The 14,137-nt window shown below is 43.6% G+C and overlaps 1 long non-coding RNA gene across 2 annotated transcripts in view; it reads right to left on the bottom strand.

Moving 5' to 3' along the window:
- Positions 1–14,137, bottom strand: part of LOC108396661 (uncharacterized) — a 41,471-nt gene that overhangs the window by 18,702 nt on the left and 8,632 nt on the right. For both annotated transcript variants that reach the window (XR_012125078.1, XR_005062848.2), the window contains exon 2: positions 1,616–1,713. This is a non-coding gene — a long non-coding RNA (uncharacterized lncRNA). The remainder of the gene's footprint in view (positions 1–1,615; positions 1,714–14,137) is intronic.

Below are 14,137 nucleotides of genomic sequence, written 5' to 3'. Positions count from 1 at the left end.
GGGGAATAACATTACCTTTGTTTTAAAATGAGCTATTCCTAATTCTTATTTTACAAATAAAAAACCTGAGACTCAGAAGGCAAGTTAACTCCTTGTCCTGGGCACCGGCTGGTCAAGCAGGGAAGCAGAGCTTCCTCAAGCTGTCAGCAATAGCACTTCCCTGGAAAAACACCGCTTGGGCAGAAGGAACCTTTTGATTCCACCCCCAACCGGTGCCCCTCTTGCAACCTCAGGTGCTAACAACCCCAACTCTCTCTGGGACCATACAGGGATGGGGAGGTAAAAGGTGGGAAGAATCAGCTTTATTGATGACTGCTTAGGGAAACACAAAACACAGAGCTTCCTGGTGAAGCTGGATTTGAGGTCATGGCTGGGATCTTGGGCCAACCTGGCACCATCTTCACGCTTCACCCTAAATGTAGACATTGGCATCAGTGGCAAGAGCAGGGTCCGACTTTCCCATTCAAATGGTGAGGAAGAAGCTGGAAATCGTCCTCAGTGTCAACTGGGGGAATGTCTGCCCTGTCTGCTTCATGAGCACAGCAAGAGCTGAGAAGGACCTGTCCCCTCTATAAAACAAGGGGCAGAAAGCATCTGCTACCATCCTCTGCTTTATGGGAAGTAGAAACGTGTCTCTTCTACGGAAATGTGAGGGCGGAGGACCTGCGCCTCCCTCTGAAGCTTCCAGTTTCGGTCCTTTCTCATCTCCACTGGGGCAATAGGCAATTAATAAGTACATCTGCCACCACCTAGTTTATGCTTTTCACCACATGGAGATCTACCTTTTAGAAGATTAAATCATGCTGCCAACTTCCCACTAAACCTTCAGTATTTCCTTGGGAAAGTCACCTACCCTTCAGTGCCTCAGTTTCCTCTTCTACAAAATGGGAGATGATGGTGCTTACTGTGCAAGGTTGTTGTGAAGGTTATATTCACCCGAAATGGGTTAATATCATAAAGCTAAGCTGTAATTCTCCTCCTCAGCCTTCTGGCAGTTATGGCTGGCTCAGTAGTCCCATCAATAGGAGCAACACTGCCACAGTTCCTAGAGTAATACGGGCTTGAGGCTGGAAGCACTTAGCTCATTCATTTCATTTAAGACCCCCTAGTAGATCTGGGCTGAGTACCCAGGATGCAAGGCCCCAAATATGACCACTGGGTTTTCCAGCTGAGGCCCAGTCTTTCTGCAAACATGGCTTAGGCAATGGTGTTGAAGAGCCAACTGCTACTTATTTAGAAAGGATGCACTAGAGAGAGAGAGCATTACTAGAGACACAGCTGCAGATTTAATCTTTTGGAAATAATCACAACAGCCATGAAATTATCTCAAATGAGTTCAGTGAATAAAGAAAGCCAAAGGCAAATATGTAAAGAATAGCTGTACTTGGGGAGTGGTGCTTAACCATGTCTTAGGCCAACCACAAATACTGTCCCCCAGCAAACTTAGGAGGCATTAAGGGTACAGTGGTGGTCTAGCATCATAATTGAGTCATTATAGCTTTGAGATGAAATGACTTGTCCAAGGTCACACATCTATAGTTGCATAGGTTCCCTGCACCTCTGCTAAAGAGAAATCTGCTGCACTCAGCTGTGGTGGGACCAGAGGAAGCCTTACTGTGGCTGATGCAAGGGTGAATTTCAAGACTTGGTCTTTGGAGAAGAAATGCCGTTCTTTGTTCACCTCTCCACATTTAAGTTCTTGGCAGAAAGGCCCTGGAAAAATAGAAAATATTATTAGTGTTAGAAAAGTGCCAATTTCAGCTAAGCTCTGTTGAGTCAGTAATTCAACATAAGAGGATTGGTAGAGAGTAAGAATAAATAGCTTCTATGGTTCTCTGAGCATTTGAATTTATGATCTATAAAACTCCATCCATAAAAGGGAAAAAAATTTGGACAGACATGTAGAAATTATAGACAAATTCTGCCCATGGCCTACTCATTAGCAAAGGAGTTTTCCTTAAATGTAAAGTTTGAGGTGTTTCTGGGTTTTTAACAGACCTAAATGTTTCAAATATTTTGACACTTACTAAGTGAAAAGCACTGTTCAAAGGACTAGATAGATATAATCTCTTACCTAATGAAGCTTATCACCTAGAGGAGGGGAAATTCACCCTTGAAAAACAGCCCAAAAGAATTGATACTATTTTCGAGATTTCTTTATACTCCTTAATAAGTCTTTTGTCAAATATGTAGTTTGCAAATATTTTCTCTGTTTGTAGCTTATCTTCTCATTCTCTGCACAGTCTTTGCAGAGCAAAAGTAAATTATCTCACTTAAATGTGTTTATTCCAGTATTTCTCAATTGACTTGACCAAGATTCTTTTTTGCCCATAATTAGCATTTCACATATTATAAGTATTCTGCAAAACACAGACTTAGAAATGACATTTTAGCCACTTTGAACATTGCAGTGTGCCTGTCTGATGTACCCAGTTTTCCAGCGCCCCACTTCCCACTAGGTATCAGAAGCTGATCTAAAAACCAAAGTTATGGCAGTGAGTGCTCTAAGAATGCACCGTGCTCCACAGTGGCATATTGTTCTTTTTTGTCAGGGACTTTTCTAGAGAAAAACTTAAAATAAGAAGTGATTTGAAAGGGGGGAGTTTTAGTCTCCATGAAAGGTGACTGGAAAAAGACTATATTGTTTAGAGAGAGACAGGGCACATGGATTCTAGTCACAGGTTTGCCCTTGATTGTCTGTGTGACTTTGGATAAACCACTTCCTTCTGGGCCTGAATTTCCTCAGCTGTAGAAATGAAAGGGCTGGAGCAAATTTAATGTTCTATAATTCTGCAATGTAATGTTCTATAAATCACACCAATACACCAGCTATTTGCAAATGCGAATCTCATCTCTGATGAAGATGTTACGTGATTCTGGTGGGAAGCATTTAAAAGTAGGGATAATTTGAGCATTGGATGTGTTTAAATGATCCCTGACAAATCTAAAGCTCTAGAGATGAGAGAGATCTCTGAACAATAGGGGCTTGTTGCGCCTTTACAGATGCAGCCTGGAAAAGGACTGAGTCCTGGGACAGGCAGTTTCTACTTCACCAGCAGCAAGGCCAGTTCACAGAACAACTTGTCTGCCCAACCCAAGAAACAGGGCACATTTATGAGGGGGTCTCAAGGAAAGGAAGTTCTCTAAATTTACACTGGCTACAGATAAGGAAGTCGAACTAACATAAAGTGGGGAAGTCCTGGGATAGGTGGTGAGTCCGAGAGAAGGCTCATGGATAGGTTGCTGGTGATGGTCAGATAGTGGTCACCCACTTGGGGGATGCTGTGGTCCTGGGGACCTTCTCGATGCCTGTTGGAATGAGTTCACCCAGGAACGTGGAGATTCTGGTGAGCTGTGGCCTGAAGCTACTGAGTGATGATCTTTGCTTGTCTCTCTCCCTCATTCTCTGGCCCTTTATGTACTTAATTTAGGACATTTTGGAATTTTTCTTTGTCAACCCTAACAACCCTCTGGGGTGAGCCAATTCTCTGAAGCACCTTTCTAATAAAAAAGTTCTTTTTTATCATAAAATAAATAAGTTTGCCCCTAGAAAGCCTCTGAAAAAATGTCAATAGACAGTGGGAGAGTTTTCCCTCTGTTTCTTCTAAGATCGAAATGTTGAGGCAGATGCCCCACTTCCCTTAGTTTGCCTGTGTCAGGATATTCTGAGATTTACACAGTGGTTCTCTGACTGCTTTATTTCTAATTGAGATCAACATTGGAAATCAGTGATCAGGAATCAATTAAGACAGGATGTGACCACCTTTCCTCTGTCCCAAAGTGAAAAAGAGCTTGGGGGTCGGAAGGGAGCAGGAAGGAGGGAGGAGGGGGCGGAAGCTGGTGACCCCGCCTGGGCTGGCTGACGCGCCAGTGGGGGACACACATCCCTCTGATAGGCAGAGTGTTGGTGGGGGAGGCGGAGCGTTTTCCTCTGCCCTTCCAGGTCCTTCCAGGTGGTCTAAGAAGCACGTGGACGTAGGACAGATTAACAGGGGCCAAGAAACAAAGAGTGATCCTGTGTACACAGAGGCCGGGCAGTGAAGCTGCAGCCCAAGAAATGGCCAAGGCAGAAAGTTGTTACATATTTTAGACAAAGAGACAATCAATCTGCGGGGAATTGACAGGAAAAAGAAGATGCATGTTTGGGACCTTCAATTAGGAAGGAATTCGAAGCAGTGTTTGGGCTGGGGTAGCAGATAAGTAAACATGCAAAAAGATTTGTGTCTATGGCCCTTCAGTTCCTGCCTCTGGCGGTAAGGACGTCTCTCTGCCCTCGCGGTGTAGAGGGGCTCTGCCCACATGGGAGAGATACTCCCTGGTTTCAGGGGGGACAGAGGAGGGGCAGAGTGTCCTTCCTGCTTCTGCTCTTTCTCCAGTCGCTTTGATTTGAAGTAATACATGCGCAAAGTGGCACATTTGGGGCAGCCTGCCCTTGGCCCCTGTGGCATTATTAAGATCGGTTGACAGTTAACAGCATCCTTGCTTAAAAAGCACTTCACCAAAAGAAAGTACATCACCTAGGCAATTTGGAAATCAGTTTCAAAAGATACTTTTCTCCCAACCAGGTAGGAGAAAAGAATACATATATGTATGTAAAAAATACAAAGAGGGGAAAGAAGGATGAAAGGGCTCAGCCTCAGAATGCTGATAAGGAGACAGGCAGAAATAGAAGCGCCAGAGACAGGCACATGGAAGTCTGAGAAAACAGACGGAGAATGAGGGTTGATGGGGAAGATCATCTGTACAAAATCATGTTGCTCTTCAGAAAACTGCTTGGTTAATGGGATGGATAAAAGTGTAACAGTCTCAGATTTGAAAGGTGATATTGCCAGCCACCTTCCCCTTTCTCCTGTGGTGAGATTTCTGTTTCAACATAAGCATTCATTTATTCTCCCATGCACTCAGCACATATTTTTTGAGGTCTTACTATGGGCCAAGTACTGCCGTGGAGAACATCAAGGTATTAAAGACGAAATCCTGTTAATCAGGGAACCGTCATTCTAGTCCAGCCCAGTCTTGATTGGACAACCAAAGAAACAGTTACAAAATAATTTGCTATATACATGTATGTGTGTGTATAAAAATCTACTGACTTATATTGATAGAGAGACAATGCTTATTTCTGCTTAGGTGAGTAGGAAGCCCACAGGAAGGGGATTTGTAGTTTGGGAGGCTAAGATCAGAAAAGGCTTCTTGGATTTAAAGGTACATTAGCCCTTGGGGACCTAAGAGCACCAGGTTTGTTCTCTCTGAGGTGCAGAGCTGTGTTGGGGTGGGTGGTGTGAGGATGTCCTCAGACTCCTGGCCGGCCATCAAATGACAAATTGTTCCCCTCTTTCTATGCCAGAGCTATTACTTTCCACACATGCAAATTTACTCTTGTTTTACATTCTCACAGGTATGTCTTTTGCTCTTGGGCTGGGAGACTTACTTGAAAACAGCACCCAAGAATGTCAGCATTAGAAAGTATTTCACAGAATGCAGATACTTTCTATGGAAGTGCCATGTCCAGTGAGAAAACTGAGGTCCAGAGAGAAGAGCCACACACACTGGAATATTCCAACCCAGCTGAGACTGAACCTTGAATCAAGCTTTTCTTTCCATGACCCCCTCTCCCCACCCCACCCCCCTTTTTTTTTCTCTTTTTCAGGCTATACTTACAAGCTCCCTAGGGTGTTAGATAATACTTCTATATTCCAGCTATTTTCATCTTCACATGATTTTCCCATGAAGATTTTGTTGTTTCCTCTTTCAGATGTGACCCGAGGACCTCAGGCTGGCCTCATTAACTGATCTCTGTGGCACCTTAAAAGACAGTCCTCCCCAGGGAGACGCATGGCCTGCGATTGCTCTGTCCCCAGTTACTGCATTCCCACCAGCCCTGCTTCTCCCAGCAGAGCTAAGAGGCAAGCAATTGGCAATTCATGCTGAGGCAAAGATTTCTGCATGTAGCCAGTCGGGCTTCTTTCGATGCCATTTACAACCTTTGCGGTTTGAATCTGTTCACGGAAGAGCGAGTTGGTTGTCTTCGATGTTCTGTTAGAGAAGAAATGCTACTAGTTTCTCAGGATATCCCTTCTGGGAAATTTTCAGCTTTAGGAAGACAGTAGTTCAGAGCGTGCCAAAAAAATAGCTTGAATTCATGCCCTTTACAGAATTTAGTTGTGGGTGGGCAGGAGACAGATATAAATGTGGAGTAAATAGAGGTGGCTTAATAGCAGCAAAGCCCTTTCCCCTTCTGTGTCTTTTGGCTTTTCTGCAGTGACTAATTCAGAATCCCCAAATCCCAACCTGTGTCACCTAGAGGCAGAAAAGTGTGACTACCTTTCCAGGTGATCTGGAGAAGGCAAAAGCCCTCATCTGCTGTAAGTTCCTTCCTTCACTCACCCGCTGTCTGGTGTGGCCTGGTAAGTTTCTCCTTTTGATGTGTACACCTTGAGTTATTTAACCAGAACTCACAGCCTTTTCTTCAGAAGAATACAAAAATGTCCATTTTACTACATATAAAATCACCAGACACAGCCAAGGTTTTCCGCGTCTATTACATGATAATGATGGTGCATTCCTTCGCAGGCTGAAAAAAAATACCTAGACACCAGTTTATATCCAGCTCTGTAGGGAAAAGATAGAGTCAAGATAGTCTCAGCCTTCAAGAGCTCACAGCCCCTGAGGAGAGACAGTATGTAATCTGATGACTGCAATACCATGTGGCACGTAATCATAACCAAGGGAGAACAGTTTGATGGGAGCGCATAGATACAGCTGGGGCCAGGAAGAGGCGTGTGATACCTTACTCCTAAAAGCTGGTAGGAGCTATCTGATTGCTGGGAGCTGCAGATCTTCATCACCCAGAGAAATATGTATTTCCAAGGAATCTGTTGAGAAGCCACACACACACACACACACACACACACACACGATTAGAAAGAGGAACATTTCGGAAAGACAAATCCCAGGGGCTGGAAATGGGGAGAGAACATGGCATTGGCCAATCCAGAGTGGTTAAGAGGGGACACAAGGGTCTTGCCTGGGTGGGCAGGACCCTGAGATCTGGGTGCTCAAGTAACAGACTAATTATATCCTCTTCCAGGAAGGGAAGCATGTGGATCATGCTGGGGAATGGAGGTCAGACGCCAGTTCCAAAGAGAACACTGCAGGCATCCTTCAGTGCTTCAGAATGCCTCCATGGTCCATTCTGCTCACAGAGCAAGTGATAGATTCGATTTCCGCAGGTTCCTTGCCCACCTCTGTGGATAATCCACACATACCCATGGGGGGGGACGCGGTAGGGAGCCAGTACTTTTTAATCCTTATCATTTATTGGGTACTTACATTATCATAATAAATGAAAATGATCATTTATTAAATGCATCTTGTCCACAACCCAGTAGATTGAAATGACTAATAATCTCCTTTTATGTAGAAGAAGACTGAAGATCAGAAAATGTAAGAAAAGTTAAGTAACTTGCCCAAAGTAATACAACTGCAAATACCTAAAACCAGAATTCAGATCCAAAGCCTATGCTTTCTCTTTATAATGCCACGACACAGCACAAGATTGGAAGCAGATATACCTGGATTTCAATTTATAAAGTTTATAAAAATAAATGTTGTCCTCGTTCTGGGTGACTTTTTTTTTTTTGTATCTCCCTTTCTTGACTGTCTATTAATGAGCTTTTGGCTGCTTTGTTTTATTTATGAATTCTATGTATATATATTCACTTCTGTCATTTGCCTATTTTGGCTTTCTTGAGAAAAATGTTAGTCGCTTATTGAAATTACTGCCAGGGTTTCAAAGAGCATGAGTTCCAGTCAATTCAGCTCAGTATTTCCACTGAGCAAATGTCATGTCTTCCACAGGAGTGGACACTGGATTCCCCTAACCCGGATTCATGAGCCTCACAGCCCTGTGGCCACCAAACATGTCGTATTTGTTCACTGGATTATTGTCTGTCTTTGGCCCTAGACTGAGAGCCCTGGGAGACCAGAAACAGTTTTGTTCAGATGTATCCTCAGGAACTTCACAGTCCTGGAAATGTAGGGGCTCTGCAAGTGTCTGTTAGAGGATTGAGTGACCCTTAAATACTGAAGGAAGTATAAGGATGCATGAGATAGTTTTTGGTTCCCATATGTGTATCTACTTGGGGACTCAAGACATAAATGAATGAAGTTGCCCAACAGCATAAGTGGCCATCGAGTTATTATAAATCTGAGGCCTCAAATTCCGATGTGAGAGAAATTTAACTTTCCTGTTTCATAAGTCCCCTTAAATCGGACACCAAGCCTCTATTCTGCCAGCGTGGTAGAGACTTCATGCGTTTCCTCTCCATTGCCCCGTCTGTGTCTAAGATTTGCTGAGAGCTTATGCAGGCCACGTCCCCTGGCTTGTTCGAACTTCTCTCATCTATCCATGCTGGGCATTGTGGGGCCCTTTCTTGGCTCCCTCTGTGCTCCCCAGGACTGGCCACTCTCCCTGCCCCTCCTCTCTCCTGTGTAGGGCACAGGAATGCTTGTGTTGCCCCTCAGCCATCTCTTAGGACTGCCTTTGGACCTCTGCTAGATACTGCAGGCTCCACGCCCTGTCTGAGGTCCTGCCGCATGTCCTAGGCTCTGCCTGCAAACTGGACCCACTGTCTGCTCTGGAGAGCATGGCAGACCTCATGCCGCCTTCCCGGGACGGCATCAGAGGACAGGGATAGGCCTTCCTCCCTCTGGGGACCACAGGATGCTGTTCTCATCAGTTCCGCCCCTTCCTCCATCCTCTCCTGGGCCCGGGGGAGTATTGGCTCGTTGTGACATAGGACACCTCCCTCTTCTCAATCCACATGCTTTCCAAACATTTTGATGCTCCTCTAATTCTCTCCTCCATCACTTTTGGAAAACAAAGCCAGGATAAACTGAATCATGCTTTGTGCCCTTCCCTGGAATGATGAACACAGATAAGTAATACCTTATATAGAAAGAAGGGAAATTGGGGAAATAGTGGAGGAGGGGAAGGTAGTATTTTTAAAAAATTATTTTACTATATTCTTCTCTTAGTAAACCTTCCCATTCCTATGAACAAAAGATATTTCCTATCCAGTTGTTTTTATCTCTACTCCATCTCTAAAAGGGTAGAACATGGGCCTGTCCTAAATTGGGCTCTCCAGGGTAATAATACCATTGATCAAAGAAATCCACACAAAACCAGACAATCTAATCTGTGGAATGGTACTACTAATCCGTGGGTCATGAATCGTACCCAAACTGGCTGACATGATTAATACTGGAATTGAGAAGCCAGTTCATGTTCTGGGGTAACAGCTGAGTACTCTGTGGTTGGTTAGGCTTTAGTCAAGTCCAGTGGCTTCTCACAAGGCATTTCCTCAGCACATGCACGCTACGTCACTGTGTCGGTAGTCACTTAGCAATAGGACATGAGCTCTTGAGGGTCCCCAGGCCCATCAGTGTCTAGTCTTGCTCTTAGACTGCTGTTAGGATGGTATCTGCTCAAACAGCTCTACGTAGGGCCAGTCATCTAGGATCCTTTGTGTCAGGCAGTCGTCTCTGTGCTGCTGACCCCGTGAGGCTGGGTTTGGTGAGGAATGGTCCTCCGATGGCTACCTCATTGCTCTATGCTGGCGTCACCATCATTCCCTGCATCTTGTACTGAGTTGGTGTATTCCCACTCCACCCCCTACTGTTTAGAGGTTCCTGGCCTCTTCATTCAGGCCCTCAGTGATTGCTCCCCTGTACCTAGAAGCCCTTTCTCCAAGTTACACAGATGGTTGAGCTTTTTCCCACCACTGCTGCTGCCTTCAGTTCTTTCTTACCCCAGCATATCTGTGGCTGGGGATTCCTGTGTCTCTGAGTAGTGGTGATTCCCCAGAACTGGATTCCACTAACTGGTCTAGGCGGCTTCTGTCTAGAGCTCCCCTCTCAGCTCAGCTTGTCCCCCCACCCCACCCAAACCCACACCTGATGTGGCAAAGGGCCTCAGGGACTCCCTTACCTGGGTTTGACAACTAAGCCTTCTTCATAAACAACCGTACTGGGACTAGATTATTTAACATTTGTGCATCTTAATATTTCTGCAATTCCAGTTTTCTGCTGGTTTGCCATCTATAGGCCCATTTACTTTGTCCAAGTTTGTGGCAATCTTCCCACTAAGCATTTCTTAAAAGAAGGTCCCTCTCCCGAGTCCTCCAAATATTCACTCCTATTTGCGGTCAGAAAGGAGATTGCGTCTCCAGATTCTTGACCACAGTTCTTTTCCCTTCCTGACCTCTCTAGAATGGCTTTGGTATTTGTATCTTCCACGGTTAGGGTGCTTTTTCTTCTGATGGATAGTCCCTTCAGTTACTAGGCAAGTGGAAACTTAAGATGCCATTTCTTCAGCGCCTGCCAAATTCCAGGCACTACTATTGGGTAGGGAGGGAGCCGCAAAGACTCCCAAAGACCTCATTCCTTTGTGGATAAACTCTGGGTGCAAAGAATTAGAGGAAGGAGGGAAGAGGAATTAGTTCTTTTTTGCCCCTTTCTCGGTTTCCTGTCATAGAGTTATGGTGAGTCAAGCAGAAGAAATAAATGCTCATAATGTTCTCTAAAAGCCGAGACTGTGATTCTCTCAGAAAGGCTGATGTTTTAGAAACATTTTGTGTAAACAATGGTCACTATTCTTATCTCTGAGAGGAAATGAGAGTCATGAGAGAGGGATGAACAGTAAGACCCCAGCCATTGACTTCTTTTATTGTTTTTAAATAGAAACACTTTGAGTCGCACACTAGATGCTCTCTACCCCCTATTTCCTGAACCCTTTACCTGACATCTTTTTCCAGGTGTAATGGAGTTTGTTAAATTGAATACCAAGAAGCACCTACGGTGCGGCATTTAGTCAGTTCCACTTGTCACCCTGGGGCAGCTGAGGAAAGGTTATGAGTGAAGTGTGTACATAAGAAGAATTTTCTTCTCTTTGGAACAAAATTGGAGAAACATTTTCTTCTCTTCAACCAGTGGCTTCTGGGAAAGTACCTGTTGCTGACTAATGGGTCTTACTTTCCTATTTTAGTTAACTTTTGTTTGGATTAAGGCATTATATCTCTACAGTGCCTCTGTGAAATGTGTGCCCCAATGGGTAAAAGTTTATCTCCACTAATACCCCGGAAAAAACAAGAGATATGTCAGCCAGAAAACATGGGCTTGAATTTCAGCTTTGTCACTTACTGGTTGGGTGACTGTTGTCTGACAAGTCCGAAACTGAATCTGTTTCTTTATCTGTAAGAGGAGATTGATACTCATGTCTGTGTCATAGGACGTGAAGATTAAGTAAAATGATATCTGTGAATAACATTTTGTAAATTCTGAGTTGAATAAAGGCTCACTGTTTGCTCTACATTCCACCACACGCCTCTCTCCAGTAAGCATTCCGGTGTGACTCACAATCTCCATTTTGGCCCCAACTCCTGACAGCCTCACCTATGACCTCATCATGCATATGGATGCCCACCCAACAACCTGATCTCCAGCTCCTGGACCCCAAACTACTTCTTGAACTTCAACAACCCAACTACAGGGCTGAACCTAGACCTTGGAATAACCGCATCTCTAGAATGATACATTCCAGTATTTCAAGATCTGACTATCATCTCCTGTCATTAGAGTCATTATATTTCCCTATGTCAACCTATTCTTCAACCTCATCAAGACCTTGTTTTAGATTTTTCTCTCAATTCACCACTTTCCTGGTGGTTTTCCTTCTTTCCTACTCAAAGTCTACAGTGATCCTTTTAGATTGCTCTTCCCAGCACTTCAGTGTTCACAGATCTGTCACTTCCTAGCCCTTGATGTACCCAGACATCTCCACTCATACATTTGGATTGCTAAGCACGGCTACAGGATATTACATACCTGTGTGTACTGTTGCCACTGGGAGGTTGTGGACTCCAACTCGGTGGTACCCCCTGTACTGTTTGACAAACCTTTTATCTACCCGTCCCTGAAAAGCTCTCTTGTCCTTTTCAGGGATAGTTCACACCTACTTTACACTTCACAGACCCTTACTCCACTTCTGCAATTTTAACAGATAGGGGGGAAAAATGAGTCTAACAGACATGAACTCTTGAACCATCTTACCTCTGACCCTGCAAAGTCTCTGCTAATTTAAATGTATATTCTTCCTCAATAGTTCTGCCTTCTGTATCAAAGGAAGAGGTGTCTCTTCTCCGGTTCAATGTTAACTTCTGCTCATCTGATCTCTATTTCTGTAAGAGAGCTCTGCTATCCTCTTCTGAACTACATGGACTCTCCTTTTCTATCTCCTCTCAAGTAGGCTGTAAGTAAACATGGTCAAGGCCCTTTAATAATAATTTAAAAAACATATCTTCCTTCAACCTTATATGCTTCTCTAATTGAACCCTGTCTCTCTCATTCCTTTCACAACTGAACTTACGGCAAGACCCACTGATCTAAATCAGAAACCTGGAGTCACTCTGTCTCCTCCCTCTCTCTCACATCCCCTCCCGTTTATTCAGCATTAGATCATATAGGTGCTCCCTGGGTAATATTTATTGTATTCATCCCCACGTCTATATAGCTGCTATCCACTTAGTTCAGGCTCTTATCATCTCTTTTTTTTCATTCTTGTGATTGTCTCCAAACCTGTCTCTGTTACTCTAAACACGCATCTCTCAAGTCACCACCAGAATGATATTCCTCAAGTATAGTGCTTTTCTTTAAAGGCTCCCACCTTTTTATAGGGTAAGTTCAAACCCTTTATAAAGTTATAAAGGGCTTCCAGTGACCAATCTCCATGCATTGTCTCAATGTGTTATGTCCACATAATGCACCTCAAGTCTGCCTGTCAGAAGCTTATTCATTCTTCAAGATTTAGCTCAAAACTTCCTTTTCTCTGTGAATTCTTTCTTCACTTTCTCCACCCCACAGTCTCTCTCTGCTCTTCCGGTAGAAACAGTCTTTTTCTCATTCATAGTACTAATTTCTTTGTCTGGATTTGTATTTCTGCATTTTTGACACTTTATTACATGTAGCATTCATCATCTTCTCTAAATTGCAAGGCAAAAGAAAGCAGGGGCATATCTTATTCATTGATGTATTCCCAGTGCCTATTACAGTGCCTGCAAAATACCTAGTTCTTAATAAGCAAGTTTAAAGAAATAAATGGGGCTTATTTTCCAAAACCCACTTAGGAAACTAGTAGGCCAAATGAGGGTCCCTCTCAAGTGACAGACAAGAATGAGGTGAGGGCAGAAAAAGGTGAATAGACTGAGTTCTGATCATTTGTGAGATCAAGATTTCCAACTAGACTTGGAGGCTTATGGTCCTGATTCAGCTTGGGACATTAAGGCAGGGAAATTGGGATCATTTATGTTAATATCACTTCATTTGTATGCATCCTAGGGCCTGGAGATCTGCTGATAAGGTTACTTATTCATTTTCTCATTTTACCATCACTGCAGCACTATGTAAATATTATGTTACTATTAATACCGTTTAATACATGGAGAAAGAGAGAGGTGAAGATTGTAAATGCCTAGAATCACAGTTATTAATAACAAAACAAAAAATAGCCTAGTTTTCTAACTTCTGGTCTACCACTGGCCTCAGTTTCATGTTGTTTTCAAAGAACAGTTTGGAAGATAAAAATGTTTAATCGCCAATCTGCATGCATACAAAACTGACTTCACTGTTTTACTTCTCTGCAATCACTTTTCTATAAATGAATTGAATGAATGAGCCATTAATTTTGACATTACATAGACTCTGTCACATCTAGTTGGAAAAGGGGACATACACTCAAATACAGCCACTGACAGGAGACCTATATTATTAAACTCAAAAGACTATTGACTGGTATCTAATAACTCAGAATTTTGTTAATACACAAAGCATGTAGGTACTCGGGGTCCTTCCCCATAACCACTCAGAAATCTTTGAATTCTTGATGTGGTTCTTTTTCTTTTCTAAAGAGGTCACAATTACAGAGCCTGCTATGAACTAAATGTGTCTCCCCCAGATTCACATGTTGAAGCCCTAATCCCAGTGTGGTAGTATTTGGAGATGGGGTTTGGGGGAAGTATTAGCTCGTGAAGGGGATGAGTGCTGCAGGGCCCAAGGGCAGGTTGCCAGAAAATGTGCCACG

The sequence above is a fragment of the Manis javanica genome, chromosome 14 (assembly GCF_040802235.1).
Source record: "Manis javanica isolate MJ-LG chromosome 14, MJ_LKY, whole genome shotgun sequence".
In the NCBI taxonomy this organism is placed as follows: Eukaryota; Metazoa; Chordata; class Mammalia; order Pholidota; family Manidae; genus Manis; species Manis javanica.
Note: the sequence above shows the minus strand (reverse complement) of the source record. Positions and strands in the feature narration are given on the sequence as shown.